General features: G+C 47.7%; 1 protein-coding gene across 1 annotated transcript in view; it reads right to left on the minus strand.

Moving 5' to 3' along the window:
- SGMS1 (sphingomyelin synthase 1) overlaps positions 1 to 557 on the minus strand; it is a 415,891-nt gene extending 415,334 nt beyond the window's left edge. The window contains exon 1 of the mRNA XM_075348726.1: positions 372 to 557. The gene's annotated coding sequence lies outside the window, so the exon portion shown is untranslated. The remainder of the gene's footprint in view (positions 1 to 371) is intronic.
- Positions 558 to 13,403: the final 12,846 nt, after the last annotated feature.

Below are 13,403 nucleotides of genomic sequence, written 5' to 3' on the forward strand. Positions count from 1 at the left end.
ACATGACACCTGTGACTCACACTACGATTTACCCAAAAATCTGAAAAATTCTACTTTTTATCGATAACTATGACGAAAGTTTTCCATCCGAATAATCACAATCTTGGCAAAACACAAGATCTGTACGAGAGCGGTCAGTGGCCACAGCATACAGCCCGGGCACAGCTCCAGCAGCATTACCATGGGAGATGCCAGAGTGCCCCATCAGCCCAGGCTGCTCTCACCCCCACCTCCTCCTGGCACTGATCTGACCCCATATGACCAGTATGTGCCCCCAGCACACAGGAGCTCACCCATCAGCTGCTGCCATCGCCTCTGCCAGCAGCAATCCCCAGCCTGAGGCTCGTCAGTGCACGGGGCTGGGTACTTACTTGTGCCAGCAGCGGCCGGTGATGCCCGGCGGGTGGATGGCTGGATGCAGGAGTCTCCCCGGCGCCCTGGATGGGGGGGCGGGTCACTTGCAGGCTCTCTCCCCAGGGCTCCCCGGAGTGTGGGTGGAGGGAGGGCGGCTGTGTCTCTCCTGCCCACAATTCACAGCGTTACTATCAAACTGGGAGACTCCGCGATGACAGCAAGAGCAGAGCCGAGCAGAAACATTCCAGCCTGGAAAAGACTGGCGCCACCTAGCGACCAGCGGCTTCACCTGCACGCCCGTGATACATGCAGCAGCAGAGCCGCGGCGCAGCGCCAACTAGTGTCACTGTGCGGCACTGTCGCGCTGGCCGTGCTGTGTACCTGCACGGAAGGACTATGTGCTCCACTGCTTGCCTGCCGGAGCTTGTAGTTCTTTGGATGGAATCGATGACACTGTGCACAGTGGCTTAACTAGAGTTTGATGGGCCCCAGTGTAAAGTTTGAACCTGCCCCGCCCCCCCCCAAGCCATGTACATCGTCACTTGGGGTATGGGATTATGACGCTGACACTTGGCTCTTACCCTCAGCACCCAGCTTTCCCATGATCTGAAATCCCTCTATCAGCACCCAGCTTTCCCATGATCTGAAATCCCTCTATCAGCAACCAGCTTTCCCATGATCTGAAATCCCTCTATCAGCACCCAGCTTTCCCATGATCTGAAATCCCTCTATCAGCACCCAGCTTTCCCATGATCTGAAATCCCTCTATCAGCACCCAGCTTTCCCATGATCTGAAATCCCTCTATCAGCAACCAGCTTTCCCATGATCTGAAATTCCTCTATCAGCACCCAGCTTTCCCATGATCTGAAATCCCTCTATCAGCACCCAGCTTTCCTATGTTCTGTTATCCATCTCATCCTCGACACTCAGCTTCCCAGCTTTATCTCAGCACCCAGCATTCCCATATCAGAGCATGGGGAAGCTGGGTGCTGAGGGAAAGATGTATAGCAGAACATGGGAAAGCTGGGTGCTGAGGGAAACAGCCTTCTTCCCTCAGCACAAAACGTTCCCATCCCCTGCTTGTATCTTTGTCCTTCTTCATATACAGTTCTCCAAATACAATAGTGGTCCCCACATAGCCTGCCATATAGTATAACGGGTCCCACATAACCCTTCATATATTAGAATGCACCCCCATAGCCCTCCATGTATTATAATGCATTTCCCATAGTTCTCCATGAATTTTAATTCACCCCATAGTTTCCATATATTACAATGCAGCCAATAGTACTCCATATATTATATTGAACCACATAGTCCTCCATATATTATAATGCACCCTCATAGTCCTCCATGTATTATAATGCACCCTCATAGTCCTCCATGTATTATAATGCACCCTCATAGTCCTCCATGTATTATAATGCACCCTCATAGTCCTCCATGTATTATAATGCACCGTCATAGTCCTCCATGTATTATAATGCACCCTCATAGTCCTCCATGTATTATAATGCATTTCCCATAGTCTTCCATGTATAAAGCAGCCCTCAAAGCCCTCCACTTATTTTAATGCATCTACCATAGTTCTCCATGTATTATAATTCACTCCATAGTCCTCCATGTATTATAATGCACCCCCATAGTCCATGTATAAGGTAGCCCTCATAGTCCTCCATATATTATAATGTAGCCCCCATAGTCCTATATGTATTATACTGTACCCCATAAACCTTCATATTGTATTATGCAGCCTCATACTCCTCCACGTATAATGCACCCCTATAGTCCATGTATAAGGTGTCCTTCATGTTGTATAATGCAAACCCATAGACCTCCATGTATAATGCAGCACCCTACCCCTCCATGTATAATGAAGCCAGCCCCCCAGGGTTCCGTGTATAATGCAGCCAGCCCTCCAGGCCTCCGTATATTATGCAGCCAACCCCCCTAAGACTCCGTGCATAATGCAGCCAACCCCCCAGGCCTCAGTGTATAATGCAGCCAGCCCCTCAGGTCTCCATGTATAATGCAGCCAGCCCCCCAGGCCTCCATGTATAATGCAGCCCCCTAGGCCTCCATGTATAATGCAGCCAGCCCCCCCCCAGGCCTCTGTATAATGCCGTCAGCCCCAGGCCTTCATGTATAATGCAGCCAGCCCCCAGGCCTTCATGTATAATGCAGCCAGCCCCCCAGGCCTCCATGTATAATGCAGCCAGCCCCCCAGGCCTCCATGTATAATGCAGCCCCCTAGACTTCCATGTATAATGCAGCCAGCCCCCCAGGCCTCCATGTATAATGCAGCCCCCTAGACCTCCATGTATAATGCAGCCAGCCCCCAGGCCTTCATGTATAATGCAGCCAGCCCCCCCAGGCCTCCATGTATAATGCAGCCAGCCCCCCAGGCCTCCATGTATAATGCAGCCAGCCCCCCAGACCTCCATGTATAATGCAGCCCCCTAGACCTCCATGTATAATGCAGCCAGCCCCCCAGGCTTCCATGTATAATGCAGCCAGCCCCCACAGGCATCCATGCATGATGCAGCTATCCCTCCAGGCCTCCAGACTCTAAACACGAGAACCTATCACCCCGGGATGCTATAGGCAACAAAGAACATTCTTAGCATAAGAAGCTTATGTGTGAGGTAATATGATATTGGTGGAGAGACAGAGAGAAAGAGGCAGACAAAAAGATATAGACAGACAGACAGGCAGGGAAAGAGACAGGCAGGGAAAGAGACAGGCAGGGAAAGAGACAGGCAGGGAAAGAGACAGGCAGGGAAAGAGACAGGCAAGGAGCTAGAGAGAGAGACAGACAGACAGAGACATAGACAAGTAAAGAGAGATACAGACAGATAGGGAGGGAGAGAAACAGAGAGACAGTTACTATCCCGGGCAACACCGGGTACTACAGCTAGTCAAGACATACAATCCAAAAAAATAATCCTTGGTAGGTAGCCTATGAACAAAACGCGATTTGTTCATAAGCTACCAACCAAGAATTATTTTGGTGATTTTATGTCTTGCTGTTATAATTTTTTTTTATGAAATTTTTGATAAATAAAGGATGAGTTTTTAAGAAGTCGCCGATTGCTGGCTATTCCTATTCCTTTGTGCTCCTGCTGACACCCAGTTTTCGCTGTAACGGACGTCTTCTCCTGCTGGTGAGCTGACCCCTTTCCTCTTGGTGCTGCTGTATGTGCCCCTATTACTGCACCAGCTGTGTGGCATAAAAACTGTGCTCCTCTTACTGCCCCACGTAGTAATATCAGCACTGTGCCCCTTACATGGTAAAAAATATTAATGGTGGAAAATATTAATGCCCTGTGAAAGTGCCCTAGAAAAGTGTCCATATTTTGCTCCCAGAAAGTAATAATGCCCCCTGTGTGCTCCTTGACGGTTACAATACCCTGAGTGCCCCTATAACAATAATGATTAAGTGCTTTCTTAACATTTAATAATGTCTCCCCATGTACACCTCCCGTATACACAGTATGATGGGTCCACAGCTCCCACAAAAACAGCAGTCCAACACACACTGATTGGCTTCCAACAGTAGTCCCCACACTGTATGAGGGCCCCCAAAGTATTCCCCTGAGTATATGACAGCCCCCCATATTAGCTCCTATTCTGTATAATGACCCCTACATTAGCTCCCATGCTGTATAAGTGCCCCCTACACTGTATAAGTGCCCCCACACCAGTGGCATAACTATAGTCCGGAGAACCCTGGTACAAGATTTTGATCTGCCCCAATACCACTCTGCGCCCACCCCCCACCCCGCCCCAAATTATCCTGCATGTTGATGTCAGTTGTATGGGCCCTTGCAGCTTTCTAAATCCTTTAAGGAGACATATTTGTTGTTCCCCCTTTATTATGTAGTTGTAGTAATGTCCCCCATTCTGGTATATACTGTATGTCCCCATCCTAGTATATATTGTGTCCCTCATCCTAGGCCCCATTCTGGTATATATAATCTGTCTCTCAGCCTGTGCCCTATCCATATACTATAATATATATATATATTTATTATGTCCCCCAGCCTGGGCCCTACTTGGTATATACAGTATATGTATCTCAGCCTGGGCTTCATCCTGGTATATATATGTGGCGCCCCTGAGGCTCTGGTCGCCACAGGGTACTGCACCTCAATTAAGGTTCAGTATCCATCTCAGGTAAGGGAGGGGGTTAAATCACCAATGTTCCACATTCACACACTACATACAGCACAGGAGCCTTCCCACAGGGAGGGATGGCTCAGGGTAGGCAGGGGGTGGCCATCACGATGCATGGGACCTCCCCGGTCACTGAAGCAAGCCACCTGGGGGGCGGGTTCCATTTGGGGGTAGAAATAGGCGCCACACACTCATATAAAAAACAGACGAGTTGGGACCATAGTTCGGACAAGACACCTCTGGAACTCGTGGACTTTGCTAGACCCGGGGCTTGTGCGGGAGCTCAGCTAGGGTACCTAACTGCTGAGGGGGACATCCTAGGAAAAAGACATTTTCTCTCTCTCTCGCTCTCTCTCTCCTCAAACATTAGTGGTGGCCCCTCACTTGCTTGGGATTGACCGGAGCCCACGACGGCAGAGACCAGCACCTGGGTGCAGCTTTAAATTAGTGAGTAAAAGAACCTGGAACCGCAGTTGCCGACTCAGACTCTGTTTAGCGACGCCATCGCCCCGCGCTCCCAGGGGACTGCCATTTTCCCGTCATCCACCCGGGGCCCGCTCCGCCTGCGGGGAGCGACACCATCCCGGCTGCCATAACACCTGCCCCGGTGAGGAATCCTGAAGCAGCGGCTAATCCCTGGCCGCATACCACAGGTGGCGTCACAACAAAGTTTCCCAACCACCCCACTTCCCCTTCCTTTTACTGAACGCCTCGGGGCAATGGAACTGGGCAAGGCCACCCGTGACATCACCTGACCCGACCCGCAACAGCCTGGCAACGAGTAGGTTAACTACCTGCCCCGTGGGGCGGTACATATAGAATATGTATCCCAGCCTGGGCCCCATTCTAATATTAGGATAATTATACATATACATACATTCATATACACACACACACATACACACACACACACACACACACATTACCAGAGACAGTTGCAGGCGGACGAGGCACTGCCGGCCATAGCAGCGGGGGGTGAGGGGTTTCCTGTACAGGAGGTGTCCCAGGCACTCGCTATACCAAGTGTGCACTTCTATGTTTCCTGTGGGCACAGGTAGTGTCACGCTGTACAAAGGGTTTGTAAGCGTAGTACAGCGTATTCCCCACTAGGTATCAGCAGAGTAGTGAAGGAAAGACAAAGTCACACTGTAACAGAAAGGCAGCTGAAGTACAGTAGAGTAACTTCAGCAGGCAGTTAACAGGCGAATCACCAAGGAGCAATAGAGTAGTCAACAGTCCGGGTCTAGCCAGGAAAGTCGAGTCACTGCAAGGGGAGTATCACAATCAAGTCAGAAAACACAACCAAGTCAGAAGCCGGGAGATCAGGTATGCAGAGGGAAACACAAACAACAGACAGGAGCGGGAAGTCACGGACTGGGACAGGCAGACAAACGGGGGAGGGTTCAAGTCAGGACAGTAGCAGGGAGGCAGGACAGATCGGGCACACTCACCAGAGCCAGTATACACACTGCAAGGCAGAAATATCACTGGCACTGAACCATAGGTAGAGAGGCAAGATATAGCATCCTGGGATCCAGAACGAGGCAAGGGAAGTTAATCCATGACATGACCAGGCTAGAGCTGGGTGCAACCACAGCAGGGAAAAGCCAGCCTGGATCATGACAGGTAGACTTATCAAACTTTGGAGCTACAACTTCCAGACTGCTGTGATTTCATCACTGCGCTTCCTGTCAGGTCCACCAATGTGTTGTACGCACTTGGAACAGCTGCTGACTGATCACAACTCTCTGGTATCAGCCGCTCACCTGCTCATCGGGTCCAGAGGCCACTCTGTGTTTATCAGCAGATCATAGAGAAGGTTTTCTTCACTTTTCCCACTAACTGTCATGTCCATATGCTCCGCCATCTTTACTACTGGAAAGGGAACTAACCGCACAGGAGCTCGGTCGTGGCTACAACAATGACGATGTTGCAGGATGGGGCGGAGCCTCCTGTATCACAGCGCCAGGATCAACTGCTCTGCAGACGAACTGATAGCGGCGCTGTCCTACACAAGGGGGAGGATTAGGCAGGGGAGCCATGTCCTAGAGGAGGAGTCTGTATAGAGATGAGAGGAGCCATGTCCTAGAGGAGGACGCTGTATAGAGATGAGAGGAGCCATGTAGTAGTGGAGGAGCCACATATTGTAGGATCATGCTGTATATAGATGAGAGGAGCCATGTACTAGTGGAGGAGGCTGTATATAGATGAGAGGAGCCATGTACTAGTGGAGGAGGCTGTATATAGATGAGAGGAGCCCAGTACTAGAAGAGGAGGCTGTATATAGATGAGAGGAGCCATGTATTGTAGGATCAGGCTGTATATAGATGAGAGGAGCCATGTACTAGTGGAGGAGGCTGTATATAGATGAGAGGAGCCATGTCCTAGAGGAGGAGGCTGTATAGAGATGAGAGGAGCCATGTACTAGTGGAGGAGGCTGTATATAGATGAGAGGAGCCATGTACTGTAGGATGGGGCTGTATATAGATGAAAGGAGCCATGTACTACTGGAGGAGGCTGTATATAGATGAGAGGAGTCCTGTACTAGAAGAGGAGGCTGTATAGAGATGAGAGGAGCCATGTCCTAGAGGAGGACGCTGTATAGAGATGAGAGGAGCCATGTACTAGTGGAGGACGCTGTATATAGATGAGAAAAGCCATGTACTGTAGGATGGGGCTGTATATAGATGAAAGGAGCCATGTACTAGTGGAAGAGGCTGTATATAGATGAGAGGAGCCATGTACTAGAAGAGGAGGCTGTATAGAGATGAGAGGAGCCATGTCCTAGAGGAGGACGCTGTATAGAGATGAGAGGAGCCATGTACTAGTGGAGAAGGCTGTATATAGATGAGAGGAGCCATGTACTGTAGGATGGGGCTGTATATAGATGAAAGGAGCCATGTACTAGTGGAGGAGACTGTATATAGATGAGAGGAGCCATGTACTAGAAGAGGAGGCTGTATAGAGATGAGAGAAGAAATTGTAATAGAGAAGGAGACTGTATATAGATGAGATGAGAGGAGCCATGTCCTAGAGGAGGACGCTGTATAGAGATGAGAGGAGCCATGTACTAGAGGAGGAGGCTGTATAGAGATGAGGAGCCATGTACTGCAGGATGGAGCTGAGAGGAGTGATGTACTGTAGTGAGTGGCTGTATATAACGGGATAAGAGAGATGTACTGTTCAAAGCATGACCGCAGAACCAAAATCACCAAAAGGAGACTTGGAGACTTGTTGTGAGACACTACACACATAATATAGTTTATTGGAGCGTACCATTTATATATTTTATGTTTTTCGTACAAGGCTGTATAACACAACACATGGCCCCTATTACATCTCCAGGGGTCTCTCCTGAATTTCTAAAAATTAAATTTTTATTTAAATTAACATCTGTCACTCAACTTTCCCAGAATTCTTAGTGGCTGATCCTCCGGCTCTAGAGCTGTGAATTCAGGGGAACCATTGATTGCACATTTGCTTTTTATAGCAAGCACTAAAGGGTGCTTTACACGCTGCTCTAGCGATCTCGTTAGCGATGTGACACGCCAGATCGCAGATAAGATTTGCCGAGATCGCACATAGGTCATTTTTTTTTTTTCATAGCGCCGGTCACATGTGCGATCTCGGCAGATTGCATCTGTGATTTGGCGTGTTACATCGCTAACGAGATCGCTAGTGATGTCGCAGCGTGTAAAGCACCCTTAAGTCCTCTGCTTTGTAACTAGACAAGAAAACTGAAGACTGAAATCTGTGCGCCGCAGTCATGAATGGTTCAGATGATGATAATGATGGCCGGGCCCCAAATGGAATGTTCATGTCTGCTCTCATTGTAGTGACATCAGAGGTTTATGACATCATGAAATATGCAAATTCCATCCAACTTCATAGAATATGCAAATTGCATCTGGCCACATCCGATGACTAAATAAAGGTGCCCCGCCTGCTTGCCATGTCATCTCAACCACACCTGATGACTAAAGGTGCTCGCCCACTTGGCTATGTCATCACTTTGTGATGTCACAATGATCAAAGGCTCTAAACAAACCGCTCCTGGGAGCTTTACTGCCATTTTCCACTTTTTTACTATAGAGGCAGGACGATAGAGCGAACTATGGCAGCCAGAAAGACGTAAGTGGAGCTCTGGGAATATAAACCTGGAGCTCTGTAACAATATTACTTTCTTATATAGGACAAAGGAAAAGAACGAGCCTTTGGATTATAAGCCGTGGAGCCCTGCACCCTTATTGCCTTTTTTTTTGAGAGAAACAGGATAAGAAAGCTACATTTTCATCAGAATGAAAAAAGAGCCGATGGCGGACGACCCAGGACCATGATGTGAACCTGGTGACGTATACAACTCCCCTGCTCAGTATCTGATATCATGTAAACCTTTGGTGGCATTTAATCAAGGCTGGTGTTATTCTATACCAACCTTTATGAAGTGTCCCTTGGAGTAAGGTGCACGAAATTCATTTGCTCTTAATGAATTTGACTCATCTTTTAAAGGGAATCTGTCAGGAGGTTTTCACCACCTAATCTGCATAACATACAGGCAGAACTCCTGATTCCAATGATGTGTCACTTACTGGGCTGCTTAATGTAGTTTTGATAAAATCACCCTTTAATCAGCAGTAGATTATCATTAGAGGACTACTTGGTGTGCTGCCTGTTAGTCCAGCATATTCATCAGCTCTGTATAACTACTAAATCTGCAGCAGAGAAAACATTCATTTTATCAAAATGACAGCAAACAGCTCAGTAAGTGACACATCCCTGGAATCAGGGTCTCTTGTAGCTTCTCCCTGTATCTTCAGCTCCTTGTGAGACTCATGTAGGAGAAATTAGTGATTTTTTTATTATGAATTTTCTGGTTATAAATCCTGGGAAAAATCTATTTGTAAATATTTTTTTTTCCAGAATTTTAATTCAGGTTTGTTAAAGGGGTTTTCCAGGCTTGAGGTAAAAGTCTGCAGTTGCTCTAGGTGTCTGCACCTTAATGCATGCATGCAAGACACATACTTGTGGTCACGACTGCCCGATAACGGCACAGGCGAATCCTCACAGCGCACAGTGCAGCTCCTGTTAGGATTCAAAAGTCTGTCGTTAACCTCAAACCTGGACATCCCCTTTAAGACAAAATTACATTTTATTACATATTAAATATATTAAAATGATTGTCCACGACGGAAAATACCTTTTAAAGTAAATAGTTCCCCTTGTAAAATTTAAAACTGCTTTAGGAGTGAACTCTTAGGGGTACTTTGCACGTTGCGACATCGCTACTGCGATCTCGTCGGGATCAAATCGAAAGTGACGCACATACGGCGCCGGTAACGACGTTGCAAGGTGTAAAGCCTAGAAGCACAGATAAACGATCGCAAAAGCATCGAAAATCGGTGATCTGTGTAGTGTTGGTCATTTTCATAATTTCGCTGCAGTGACAGGTACGATGTTGTTCCTCATTCCTGCGGCAGCACACATCGCTGTGTATGAAGCCGCAGGAGCGAGGAACATCTCCTTACCTGCGTCCCGCCTGCAATGAAGAAGGAGGTGGGCGGGATGTTTAGTCCCGCTCATCTCCGCCCCTCCGCTTCTATTGGCTGCCTGCCGTGTGACTTCGCTGTGACGCCGCACGACCCGCCCCCTTAGGAAGGAGGCGGGTCGCTGGCTAGAGCGACGTTGCAGGGCAGGTAAGTGCGTGTGAAGGTGCCGTAGCGATAATGTTCGCTACGGCAGCTATCACAAGATATCGCATCTGCAACGGGGGCGGGGACTATCGCGCTCGTCATCGCTACAATCGGCTAGCGATGTCGCAGCGTGCAAAGTACCCCTTAGTGTGCGTGCCTAAGATCAGTGTTTGCAGCGTTCTGGATGCAGCATGCTTCAGCGGCATCCAAAACGCTGCGTTGTACAGTACAAGCACAGTGGATGGGATTTCTTGAAGCTGATGTCAGCTGTGAATTGACAGCTGGCATCAACTTTGGCGGTTAGTAATGGGGAGGTGTCTATCAGACACCTCCATTACTACCCCGGCTGAAAGAAAAAAGTTCATGGATGGCATATGTGCCTTTTGTGAATAATAGAATATTACAGGTTGTTGTTACTAGATTTTGTTATGGGACGTTGATCCAGGGAACTAGTCTGATTGCCATATGTGGAGTCGGGAAGGAATTTTTCCCCTAATATGGGGCAATTAGCATCTGCCTCATGGGGTTTTTGCCTTCCTCTGGATCAGCACATTAGCTTTTAGAATGAACTTGATGGACTTGTGTCTTTCAACCTTAAAGCTATGAAACTGTCTTTGTATTGAGGCTCAAGGGTGTAGACCGGGGTTTCTTTGGGACAAGCATTAATGGAGTGTTTTGTTCCAAGTCTATCCCAGGAAGCCTTTTTGAGCGGATGTCCTTAGACAGATCCCATCATTTAGGGGGGAAAAAAGCTTTAGTTAGTTAAAGGGGATTTCCCACGAGCAAACTTAATTTTAACATAAATTTTAATCAATAGATCTTGGAATAATAACAATTTCCAGAATTGGATGTAATAAAAAAAAATGTTCCTGTGGTGAGATAATCTTATATATGTGCCCCTGCTATGTACTGTATAATGGCGGTGTCTGACCATACAGGGACATGGTCTGATTATACTCCTAGGCAGGGGAGGACTTAAAATAGTATGCAGACATTACAGCACAGGATCACAAATTATTCTTTTTTTGAGGAAAAAGATTTTTTTTAAAAGCAAGTAGGGAAATGTTTTACCTCACAAAAAGAATCAGCTGTGTTCAATTGATTAAGTTTAACTTTATTCGTGGGGAAACCCCTTTAAGGGTGAATTAAAAGCAAAACCACAGAAAGATTTAGGGTTTTTTTCTTGTTATATTGAGCTTTCGAGGAATTTTAATTCCTTTTTCTGTGGCTTTGCATTTAATTTTAGGTAGGGACTCGCAAGATAATGAGGACCCTTGACGTGGGTTGCGAGCTTGTATATTTTGGCCAAAATATTGACCCATACCATATAAATTTATTATATATTTTTGCACATTATATCTCTTTTTGTGCAGGATGCAGCCAAGCCCTTCTATGTTGGCCTTGTAAACTAGGGTGTCTGTGATTGTGGGGTACACTGATAGAGTGCTGGGCAGCCCGCCTAATCTAATACTATGGGCGTCACTAATAGGCTGTAAGCCAGGCACTGTGCACTTCATGTGTGACCAGCCTCCTATACAAGCCTTATCTGTGTGCAATGCTAATACTAAGCAATCACCCCCTCCATGATTTGGCAGGTTGTGAGTGGTTGTCTCATCACTGTTTTGCACCTTTGTTACTTCCTTCTTTATCAAAGAGGGCTGCTCCATCCGGTTACTGCATTACATTCTGTGACCTGGGCAGGCAAATACTGTTGCCCATTTTTTTGCTATATTGAACTTATGAAATTTTGGGAAATTTTAATTTTTCTGTGTCTTTGCTTATAATTTTAGTATAGAGACTCACAAAACAATGAGGACCCTTGACGTTGGGTTGAGAGCTTGCGTATTTTGGCCAAAATATTAACCAATACCTCAATTATTTATATTTTTATGTACACGATTCTTGATTACAGCCAATCCCATCTATGTTGGTCTTGTAAACTAGGGTGTCTGTCCCGGTGGAGAGCAATGATATACTGCTGGGTAGGGTGTCTGTCCCGGTGGAGTGCAATGATATACTGCTGGGTAGGGTGTCTGTCCTGGTGGAGAGCAATGATATACTGCTGGGTAGGGTGTCTGTCCCTGTGGAGTGCAATGATATACTGCTGGGTAGGGTGTCTGCCCCGGTGGAGAGCAATGATATACTGCTGGGTAGTGTGTCTGTCCTGGTGGAGAGCAATGATATACTGCTGGGTAGGGTGTCTGTCCTGGTGGAGAGCAATGATATACTGCTGGGTAGGGTGTCTGTCCTGGTGAAAAGCAATGATATACTGCTGGGTAGGGTGTCTGTCCTGGTGGAGAGCAATGATATACTGCTGGAAAGGGTGTCTGTCCTGGTGGAGAGCAATGATATACTGCTGGGTAGGGTGTCTGTCCTGGTGGAGAGCAATGATATACTGCTGGGTAGGGTGTCTGTCCTGGTGGAGAGCAATGATATACTACTGGGTAGGGTGTCTGTCCCGGTGGAGTGCAATGATATACTGCTGGGTAGGGTGTCTGACCTGGTGGACAGCAATGATATACTGCTGGGTAGGGTGTCTGTCCCTGTGGAGAGCAATGATATACTGCTGGGTAGGGTGTCTGTCCTGGTGGAGAGCAATGATATACTGCTGGGTAGGGTGTCTGTCCTGGTGGAGAGCAATGATATACTGCTGGGTAGGGTGTCTGTCCCTGTGGAGTGCAATGATATACTGCTGGGTAGGGTGTCTGTCCCGGTGGAGAGCAATGATATACTGCTGGGTAGGGTGTCTGTCCTGGTGGAGAGCAATGATATACTGCTGGGTAGGGTGTCTGTCCTGGTGGAGAGCAATGATATACTGCTGGGTAGGGTGTCTGTCCCTGTGGAGTGCAATGATATACTGCTGGGTAGGGTGTCTGTCCCGGTGGAGAGCAATGATATACTGCTGGGTAGGGTGTCTGACCTGGTGGAGAGCAATGATATACTGCTGGGTAGGGTGTCTGTCCTGGTGGAGAGCAATGATATACTGCTGGGTAGGGTGTCTGTCCCTGTGGAGAGCAATGATATACTGCTGGGTAGGGTGTCTGTCCCTGTGGAGAGCAATGATATACTGCTGGGTAGGGTGTCTGTCCTGGTGGAGAGCAATGATATACTGCTGGGTAGGGTGTCTGTCCCTGTGGAGAGCAATGATATACTGCTGGGTAGGGTGTCTGTCCTGGTGGAGA

The sequence above is a fragment of the Anomaloglossus baeobatrachus genome, chromosome 5 (assembly GCF_048569485.1).
Source record: "Anomaloglossus baeobatrachus isolate aAnoBae1 chromosome 5, aAnoBae1.hap1, whole genome shotgun sequence".
Lineage (NCBI taxonomy): Eukaryota > Metazoa > Chordata > Amphibia > Anura > Aromobatidae > Anomaloglossus > Anomaloglossus baeobatrachus.